This window comes from Penaeus chinensis, chromosome 39, assembly GCF_019202785.1.
Source record: "Penaeus chinensis breed Huanghai No. 1 chromosome 39, ASM1920278v2, whole genome shotgun sequence".
In the NCBI taxonomy this organism is placed as follows: Eukaryota; Metazoa; Arthropoda; class Malacostraca; order Decapoda; family Penaeidae; genus Penaeus; species Penaeus chinensis.
Window position 1 is genome coordinate 37,984 of NC_061857.1, and position 10,768 is coordinate 48,751.

The following is a 10,768-nucleotide window of genomic DNA, read 5'->3' on the forward strand; positions in this document are numbered from 1 at the left end:
ATATATAAGTACTTTTATATATGTATATATACACTTTAAAACATATTTAAAAATACATACATAATATTTTCATAAATATACATATATATGTACATATATATAAAAGTAAAAAAATATATAAATTTATATATTAAAATATTAATATAAATTTTATGCAAAATTAAAAACCATACAAATACATATATAGGGATATATTTCAAAAATATTTAATATAGGGTATATTTTCATATGTAAAATTTCATATATAACAAATATTATGAAATATCCAAAATAATTTGTAATTTAAATTTTTTATCACAACACATAGACAAAAAACCTTGTGTATGTTTTGGAAACCCTACATAATACATAAAAACATAAATACACATGAAAAAACCCGAATATATAAATAATATATTGTTATATATACCAAATAATAAACTTTATATAAACTTTTTATATTATATATGAAATAAATGCTAAACATATCCCATATATAAATATATAAAATTATATATAATATATATAATATATAAATAAAAAAATATTTTTAATAAACATATAAGATAATAAAAAATAAATATATATATGTACTTTTTTTAATATGTATATATCCACATATATACATATAAAGATATACATACATATAAATATTTATATAAACAAAAAATTTTCAAAATAAAAGTAATAAATATATAAATGTATATATATACATAATTATAAAAGTAAAAAAACATTGTATATAGGTATGTTTATATATCACAAACCATAACACAAAACATGTGTGAAAGTTTTTTTGAAATGAAAACAAAAATACATATATATAAATATTAAAATATAAAAATTTTAAAATAAATATATTAAAAAAATTATAAACGAATAAATATATATATATATATAAAAAAATATATATATATAAGAAATTTTCAAAATAAACATATAATAAAAAATATTTTAAAGGGTATATATATAAAAATATAATAAAATATATATATAAATTTTAATATATATATATATATATATGAAAACATATAAATTTTATAAACTTATAAAAACGAAAAATATAAATAATAATAAAATAAAAATTTTATTATATATATACAAAACACACACACTATACTGTGTGTGTTTTTTTCCAATTCCTTTTCAATACGATCGATGAGTGTCTTTCGCACCTTTCCCTTTTGGGCCCTTGACCCCTTTCCCCATTCATTAACGATCGAAAAATTTTTCCAAAATATTTAAAGGAAAAAAAATAACATGCATTTGATACTGACCCCCCTTTATTGCAATAACGGCCCCTTTTTGGAAAAGGGGACATCCGAAAAAGCCCCCCAAATTTTTACAAATAAAATATAATAAAAATAATAGTAACTGTGTTGGGCCGGGGATAGTTTATGTTTATTAAAGAAACAGTGATTAAAAAAAATTTTAATGATAATAAAAAGAAATTAAAATTGAAAGGGTTTTTAAGGGGAATAGCCATTTTTAAAGAAAATGATACAATAACAATAATAAAATTTATAAAAAATGAGATAATAATAATAAAAACCCGGTAAAAAACCAACAATGTTTAAATATGATGAAAAAAATAATGAAATGAAGAGAATCATGAATCGGTCCCTGAAAATTTTCAGTGGTCTTTTTAATATCAGTAACGCGGATTTAAGAAATATTTACGAAATTCTAGAAATGGTGCAGGGAAATTTTCCCGGGGTAATTAGTTTTGACTTGTTTTTTTTGGGATTTCCCATGTAAAAATAGATTTTAAATTTTAAAAGTCAGTTACCCACTTCACTGCAAATTTAAAACGTTTGAAAATTTTAAAAATTTTTTAACGCAGAAATTTTATAGAGAAAAGGGTGGAAAAATGGATAAAAACAAAGGGGTGTCTCTACGGGGAAAAAAAAACCCCGTTTCAAACATTTTTTTTTTGGGGGGTCCATACTTTTTAAGTAAATAACCACATTCAAACCATCATCTCATTCCCAAAAAAAATTATTGATAACAGCTATGAAAAAAGTCCACCAAAGGGAAATAGAAAAAATCTTAGTAAAATTTTTTTCCCTGGGCATACATATTTACTCTATTCTTTTGAGGTGGGGTAAATAAAATGACTTTTAGAAACCCGTTTTGACATTGTTGATGTTTAAAACTTTTCAATGCAAGGGTTAAACACCTAATTTCCCCCATACTGCCTTCGCTATATTTAAAACGTACGTTTTAAAAAGGGTTAAAAAAGGGAAAAAGAGAAAAAAAAAAAAAAATAATAAAGGTAAACTGCGGTGAAGCAAAACATAAAGAAGCAAAAAATATGAGGGAAAAGTAGCGAAAGAATAAAACCTGAATAGACCAAAGGGTAAGAGGAAACAAAGGAGAAGCGAGAAAAAGTGCAAAAGGTAAAAGAAGAGTAACACGAAAGGAGGAAAAGGCGAAAGTAATTAGAATAAAACAATAATTGAAAGATGAAAATAAATAAAAGACAAACAGTAAACGGCGAAAACAGTAAGAACATAATCCAACGAGTCCCAAAAAAGCGAACAGAACACTGGAAACAATGACCCAGAATACAAAGCTTCCTGGGCGATACGGACCCCTGGCTCACGGGATCCGCTCAGTGCGAAGCTATCCAAATGTTTGCAACGCCGGTTCTGTTACTTTGAAAGCGCTTGCCTTATTCTTCTCTGTTTACCGGCACACATATAGTAGTTACCAATATAATATACATATCTATTCTATCCATATCTATTCTATCTATATGTACATATATATGTTTTGTGTATAATATATGTTGTATATATATATATATATATATATATATATATATATAATATATATATATTAATAGATATAATATATTAAATATATATATATATTATGTATATATATATAAATATATATATATATATATATATATATTAATATATATTTTACAATACATATAGATATATATATAAATATATACACATATATATACACACATATGAATACATATATATGAACCGCGTCAGTTGACAACTGAATAAAAGGTTAATGAAGAGAATGAATATCTTCACAATACAAATGAATGAATTGACGGTTTCGACTTTGTCTTCGTCAAAAATACATGTATACAGACGAAGACAAAGTCTAAACCGGTCAAAAAACATCTGTATTGTGAAGAAATTCATTCCCAATCATACCTTTTATATATATAAAAGTGTGTGTGTGTGTGTGTGTTTCTTTAAGGTTCGGTAAGGGTTTCGCATTGTTAGCTATTCTGGATATAATTATCTTAAAATTAAAAAATCTATTACATATATACTTGTTCGGATTTTTTTCTACTTTAATTATATAATTCCCTATCATTCCGATTGTATTGGTTTATTACAAGATTTCTTTAAACTCAAAAACCCCCGCGGAATGAAACACCCTTTGACTAAAAAAAGAACCAAATTATCAGTGTGGGTGTGTGCGTGTGGTGTGTGTGAGTGTGTGTGGTGTCTGTGTATGTATTGTATTATGTATGTGGTGTATATATTATATATAGATATATATATATATATAAGTATATATATATATAATTTATGTATATATATATAATACATACCTATATAAATGTAATAAATATATACTTACATATGTTATTGTAATATATATATATATATATATATATAATATATATATATTATATAATATATATAATATATTGAAAATATAATAAATATATAAAAATATATAAAAATATTTTAAATATAATTAAAAATAAAAATTTTTATATAAAATATTACTATTTTTATTTTAAATTTTTTATATATTAATTAAAAAAAAAAAAAAAAAAAAATATTATAAATTTATATTTATTTATATAAATTAAAATATATATATTATATAATTTAAATAATTAAATTTAAAATATATATTAAAATTTTTATATATTTTTTAATAATTTTATTTTATATATAATATATATAAATTTTTTTTAAAAATTATAAATATAAATTATAATAATATTTTATAAATAAATTTTTTTATATAAATGTTTTTTTAATATAAAAATATTAAAAATTAATAAAAAATAATTTAATTATATAAAATAAAATAAAGGGTTTTGTGTTTTAAAAATATTTAAAAAATTTTTTAAAATATAATAAATATAAAATATATAAAATTTTTTTATATTTTTGTATATTTAAAAGTATATATGAAAATATAAATTATATATTATAAAAAAAATATATAATTTTATAATATATTAATTAATATATTTTATAAATGTAAATTGAAAAAATTTAAAAAAATTTAAAATTAAATTATATTATATTTAAAATATTATTAAATAATATATATAATATATAAATTAATAAATATAATTTAGTATATATATTAATATTAGTGATATATTGGATATAAAGATATAGATATAAATATGTAGGTATACATATAATATAGTAAATATATACATATGAATATATATTGTATATATTTGTAAATAAAAAATTTAATACATATATATAACACGTTTAATACATGATAAAATGTAAATATGTATATGAATATGTATATATATGATAACATATGTATATAATATGTAACTAATTAGTATATAAGTTTATTTAATATGTATATATATATGTTAAAATATATATGTAATTTTATATGTATATATACATATATATTGTAGAATAGATGTGTGAATAATATATGTATATATACATATATATGTTGTAATATATATGTGTGCATATATATGTGTATATAGATTATATATATATATATATATAATATATATAATACAAATATATATATAATATATTTTTATATATTATATAATTTGTCTATATAATATATAATAAATATAATGTTTCGGGGTGACTATAGATGTATGTATATATGTACATATATATATATATATATAATATATATGAGTGTGTGTGTGGTGTGTGTGTGAGATTGTGTGTGTGTATGTGAGTGTGTGTGCGAGTTAATGATGTATGTCAATGAAATAAAATAAACAGGACTATCTAAACAACGTTATAACATATATATACATAAAATATAAGTATATATGTATAAGTATATGTATAAAATATCTAAATTATAATAAATGTATAAATAATTTAGAGAAACTCATATATAATATATAATATAAAAAATATATAAATCTACTAATATACTAATTAATAAATACTGTATATATATGTAATATCTACCGTATTAAATGACTAAATCCATATAAATGTGTATATATTATAGATATATCTATATGTATAAATATGTATAATATTAAGAAATAAAAGTATATTATATAAACACGACTATATATATGAATAAAAGGTGTATGTTATATCTATATATATCTATAACCTATATAGTAATACATATATATATATATATATATATAAATATATATAAACAAACACACACACATATATTATCTATCCAAATAAACTCTGTATATATATGAGTAATATAATGTATAATAATCTGATTATAAACTATAAGTCTATAACTGTCCTACTAATATACATCTATATAACATATATATACATAATTATCTGTATATATGTAATAATGTATATGTATACGTATAATGTATATATGAATATATAAATGAGTGAGTGTGTCTATATACTGTGTATATCTGTGGATTCTAACTGTATAAAACTGTCTCAAAGTATATATATGTTTTTATATATGTATATATATGTAAATATAAGTCTATATATGAATATCTGTGTGTGTATCTATATGTATATGTATAAATATACTAAGTACAAATATTATAAAATGTATTTGTATATATATCCTATATCTTATCTAAACACATAAAATAGCAAAAATATATAGACACAACTCATATATATACATATATATGTATATATAATTATATATATGCGTAAATATGTTATATATATGGTGGTATAATATAAGAATAGATATCTAATATTCATAAATATGCATATGTATATATAGTATATATATATGTATATAGTGAATAAATATGTATATAATGTATATAATACATATAGATACAATATATATATTTATATATAATGTTATAGTCATAAGTATAATATGTATATAATACATATTATATGTATATAAAACATATAACATGGGTATATATACATATGTAAGTGTAGTATATATGTATATAATTGATATAGATATATCTCTACTATATATTCATATTTATATATATGAATAAAATACTGTATTAGAAAACCAAATATACATATAAGATGTATATCAAAAAATCTGTATGTAAAACTGATTTATATACAAATATATTACATATATATATAATGCCCTATATATAAATGAATAAGTCAGTATAAATATTATATGTATAAGTATATCTATGTAAATTTGTATACATAACTATATATAATTATGTATAATATATGTTATAAATGTTTATAGTATCAAAGTATATACTAATGTATTATATAGTATACAAATGTATATGTTAAATAAATTACATATGATATGTATATATGTATAATATAATGTATATATATAATATATATTAATACAAATCTATACATATATAATGTAAACTATGTATATACTCATTCACTAACACTTCACTACATGATCACACATATAGAGGAGACACACACAAACATACACACATAGCCACACACAGAAACACTCAGACACACTCAGACACACACGACACAACACCCACTAAACATACACACACATACACAAACAGACACACACACCATTACAACACATACACACGACTATATACACACACATACACACACCACATAGAGTATTATACACACATACACACACCACAATGATTTATACACACACACATAACAACACATAAACATACCACACACTACAACACATACACAGAAACCCCCAAAAATAACACGATACACACAGCACACACACACACACCACCCCCACACACCCACACCCCCCCCCCCAAAAACCCCACACACAACACCACTCCCCCCCCCCCCCACACACACTAACCCTCACACCACGTGACACAACCAGACACACTCTAACGACTAGTCACAAACTACACACACTCCCCACACAGAGTACTCACACATATACATAAACGTCACACGCACACACACAGACACGCACATCCCACATACCACACACATACACACAGACACACCCCCACAACCTCCAACACAACAACCTCACCAAAGGACACACAACACAGACACATACTCACACATACACACACCACCAACCACTCATATACACACACAAAGTCACACACCACACTCACTCAACCTTACATACACAGCCACACACACAGACAACACACACCCCACATAAACAGCACCCATAGACACACACATGACCCAAAACATCAACACACCCTCACACACCCCTAAACACCCTCACACACATACACGTCATACACCATGTACACAGACACACACAGACCCACTTACACACACCATACCTCACACCACACAGAACAACACTTAGACGTAACACATCCACACACACTGTCCAACACACATACAAAACCACCATACACACACCCACACACAGTATACACACACATATATCCACACACACAAACACCACACCCCACACACAATATTCACACACACAGATGATCCACACACGATACACACCACACACACACACAAAAACACACACACTCACAACAAACACGCCAAACACACAACACACATTAACTCACACATGACACAACACAAATGACACAGCACACACACACCACACACACACACACACACACATACACACACATACACACACACCCACACACACAAAAACACACACACACTCACACACAAACACTAGTGATAATATATATATTATGTTATGGAAAGAAATATAGAGAGACATATTGATATGTGTCGAGAACAAGAGACAGACACACACATATACACACTGACCACACACCACCGGAAACAACCCTCACACTACCCCAACACACACATACACCAGAACACAACACAGACACACACACTCACACCTCACACTCACTATACAAACAAATATATATACACACAACACACAAACAACCCACACACCACATACACACACATAACACACACAATACACACACGCTACACACAATGTAACACTACACTCCACCACACATATACACACACCACAAGACACAACACATTCCACCCACATACACACCAAACATACACACATACACATACACACACTACACACACCACACTACCACATAGACAACACACACATCACACAACACACCACACACACCCACACACCACCACCCCACTCACTACTACCCCCCCCCACACACCACACACACCCTCTCACACTTACACACATGATACACACACAAGACCACCACACATTAACACAACACCACACACTGGACCACCCTAAATCCACATACCCTCAACATACACATCAAATACACAAACACACCCACACACCACACACTGAGTTGATATAGATACACACAATACCCACCAACACATACACACCAACTCACTAAACAGACACACACATACGCACACACACAACACACACACACACACCACACAGATAGAGAGAGATATAATAGTAGATATATACAATAGTGAGACCGAGGTAGAGATACACCTATATACCGATACAGACACACACACACACACACACACACCCACACACAACACACACATACACAGTACACAACCCACACACCCACACACACACACACAGTCACCACACACACTCCCCCCCCACCCCCCAGACTCACGACTCTCCACGCACCACCGCTCGAACGCACGCACAACCTCACCCCCTACGAACGTCCCGCTCAGAAACCAGAAGGCACCCAGGCACCATGGCGAATTCCCCAAAGACCCACACAGTTACGTTCCACCGCCCCGATGGTTATATGCTTGTCTTACTCCCCAATTAATGTTAATATGCTTGTTTTTGGGGCGTAAATGTCCGTGTGCACACTGAGTCAAACCGTGTTTTACATCTTCACTAATACGGTTTGAGGTAGGCCTGAGCTGATTACAATTTATGTGCCGACTAGCCAGACACAGCAACATCCAGACAAAGACCCAGGATGCTAGCCGTTCATTATCCTACAAGATACTGCTAAAAAAAACTGAATGGGTATAACCGATCAAAAACATTGAAGAAAATCGTAACGGGAACGGAGGGGTAATACAACTCTCCTTGACATTGGGTCAAGCCTTTTACACAGGGAATACCTGGCCGTTTGCAGGTGTAGCCTATCGACCAGAATACTTAATGAGTCCATTCAACTGCACGAGGAACAAAAATGCCAGGGCAGCCAATTAGTAGCTGCTTGTTGAACCTGGTACACCTGGGATGTCACAATGGCATTATTTATCCAGGTGTGAATGCTGATGGTGACTCGATCGTGATCTGCACCGACACACAGAAGATTAGGATATATCAAATCTCTGAGCTCAGGAGGATTGGATCACCAGGAAAATAACAGGCACTGGAGAAAATAGGGAGATTTTTATGCATTAATTCAGAAATCTATTTATGTATTGATCTGTCTGTCTACCTATTTATCTATCCTGTATAAATATCTATCCATCCTCTCTCTCATCACTCGTCAAAGCAGTATATCTCATCACTCTCATCATCATCTCTCTCTCTCGTCATCTCATCGATCTCTCTCAGGTCTCTCCCCTCTCTCTCCTCTCTCTCTCTCTCTCTCTCTCTTTATATATATAAATATACTATATATATCCTATATATATATGTGTGTGTGTGTGTGTGTGTGGTGTGTATGTTGTGTATGTATAAAAACATACAAACACACACACACACACGACACACACACACACACACACACACACACAGCACACACACACACAAAATACCACAACACACACACACACACACACTCAGACACACACACCACACACACACACCCACACAGCCACACACACACACACACACACACACACACACACACACAACACACACAACATATAATATAATATATATATATATAATAATATAAATATATATCAAGTTTAATACTATGTATGTATATATATATATATTATATATAAATATATATATATAATATATATATATATATGTATATTAGTATAAACATATAATAAATAAATATATATATATAGATATATATGTATATATTAAACACCCACACACCTGTATATAGTTAATAGATAGATAATAGATAATAGATAATACTATACACAGTATTCGCAAGAGAAAAAAAAAAAGGAAAACAGGATAAGGAGTTTTACACCTTTGAAATAACTGTTTCGGAAACATAAAAGAGGGTTTTGCTTGTAGTTATCAACTATTTGTAATATTGCATGAATTTTGGGCGATTTTTGTACTGTGTTGAACAAGTTGTATTTCTTGGTTTTTACATCTTCAACTCGGTTAGGATGCCTTGACTGAGTAAAATCGTTGTGGCTTAAGCCAAATAAATGAAACTTAAAGTCATAGAACTGGGTGCTACGAGTTTCTTTAATCCTACCTTGATCTGCTAAATACAAACTGAATGGTATACGAGCAAAAACATTGATGACAATCGTTTACTGACGAGGGGTAATCATCTCCTATGACTTGGTCTTGCCCCTTTCACATTGGAAGTACTGGCCGCGTGCAGGTGTATGCCCTATTCGACAAGAATACTATGACCATTCAGAGCTGCAAGGAAGGGAACTAAAATGTCAGCAGCAATTTGAGCTGCTTGGGAACCTGGTACACTGGATGTCAAATGCAATTATTTAACCATTGTGAATCTGATGGTGACTCAGATCGTGATCTGCACCGACCCACGAGATATTAGGAAAAATCA

The 10,768-nt window shown here is 28.0% G+C and overlaps 1 pseudogene; it reads right to left on the minus strand.

Annotated features, from left to right (window-relative positions):
- LOC125046873 overlaps nucleotides 1-8,781 on the minus strand; it is a 26,290-nt pseudogene extending 17,509 nt beyond the window's left edge.
- Nucleotides 8,782-10,768: the final 1,987 nt, after the last annotated feature.